This window comes from Schistocerca gregaria, chromosome 8 (genome assembly GCF_023897955.1).
Source record: "Schistocerca gregaria isolate iqSchGreg1 chromosome 8, iqSchGreg1.2, whole genome shotgun sequence".
NCBI lineage: Eukaryota > Metazoa > Arthropoda > Insecta > Orthoptera > Acrididae > Schistocerca > Schistocerca gregaria.
Window position 1 is genome coordinate 410014144 of NC_064927.1, and position 1853 is coordinate 410015996.

Genomic DNA, 1853 nt, shown 5'->3' on the forward strand with positions numbered 1-1853 from the left:
ATATTGTCATGCCCAAGATATGGTCAGCAGTGGTGATGGTGTATCATTTGATAACTACACAGCTTTTGTCATTAATGTAAGTTTCAACACTAGATAAGTTATTTTTCCTATTAAGCAATTCACCACTACATCCAACTCCTTCCTTCTCTTCTTCTGCTACCTTCATTATGAAGTCTTCCATATATTCGGTAAACAGACTTGGTGAAAGATAACACTGCATTCCTTTTCTACTGATTTCCAACCAATCTGTTACTTCATTTCTTAACTTTCTGCTGTGAGTATAACTCATCAGGGGATTAATTAATGAGTTATACAAAGGCAGAAAGCAGCTATGACGTTAACAAACGGTATGACAGACTGGTTTGAAATCAGTAGAAAAATAACAAAGGGTTGTCACCTATCATGAATTCTGATTGCCACATACAAAGGTGCGCTACATATTTTCAGCCCTTTGCCACTAGAGGGTACAGAATTGTGGTATACAACATGGTGGTGCATAATGTAACTATGTCGGTACATGAGAAATAGTGTGCTGTAATTGGGTATGAATTCAAAGAGTTCATCCATACATGGAGCTCTATCTCCTCCAATGTGACAATGTCAGACCACACACGATTGCTACAATCTGATGCCTTGGGTTCACTTTCATCAATCATCCTCCATACAATACCAACTTGGCCCAATCCAATTTTCATCTGTTTTCAAAACTTAATGAACATCTTCGAGGACTTCACTTTGATAATGATGAAGTGGTGCAAGTGGAGGTAAGGTTGTGGCTCTGTCAATAAAGTAAAACTTTCTACAGTGAAGATTTCAACAAACTGGTCTCCAATTGGGAGAAATATGTTTGTTGCCAGAGTGACTATGTTGAGAAATAAATTTGTAGACTTGGAGAATAAAGATATAGAATGTCAATAACATTTGTTTTATTTAAAAAGCATTAAGAGTTATGAAAAATTCAGAGGCATGCTCTCAAATATCAAACACTCATTAATCAAGCTGCTAGATGTACAGCAGGAAGGAGTAAGTGTTGGATAGTAAAAGACCTACTGCATCAGATTTGTTGATGACGTGGTACTGCTTGGGGATAAAACATCTCTTCAAAGAGCTCTATCTGGACTTGGGAAATGAATTACAAGAGTGTGGAATGAAAATCGACAGAAAGAAAATTAAGGGGATGAGAGCACATGACAAAGAAAATATAAAAGCAACAGAAGGTCAAACTGAAAAAGTTGTGCAGTTCACAGTTACTGTGAGGAATAGGAATTCCAACAACAGCTACTGAAGGTACAATCAAAGGCCAGAAGAAAATAGGAAGGAGAATAAAAATGCTGGCTGAAGTGAAAACAGGAAGAATCCAGGCTTAGAAGCAGTTGGCCTGGAACATGATCAGATAGAGACAGTTTTGGTGTCAGGAACTTGCTAATAGGCACACCTGACAATGATAATGAATGAAGAGCTACTAAGGAAAACAGTTTTGAGTAATTAAAGAACAGACAATAGAATATTTCGAGGTAGCCTTACAGGAAGCTGACTGGAAGGACATGTATAATATGACAGATTTCAAGTCAAAACTTAATCTACTAACAATCTTTAACTCTCAAGAAAAGAAACTGTGGCACTAATAAGACATTAAAAGCCCTGAATTACAAAAAGAATCAAGGTATCATGTGCAAGGGAAAGGAAATTGTATGAAATAGCTCGGATGAACACAGAGAAGTAAAACTGGTTTCATGTGCAATAAACATTTTGCTGTCTTAAGGACAGTGATTCAGAAACCAAAAACACTTCTGTACAATGTCTCAAACTAATAATTCAGATAATTAAAATAGCTTTATGTGCAGTAGTTAAAA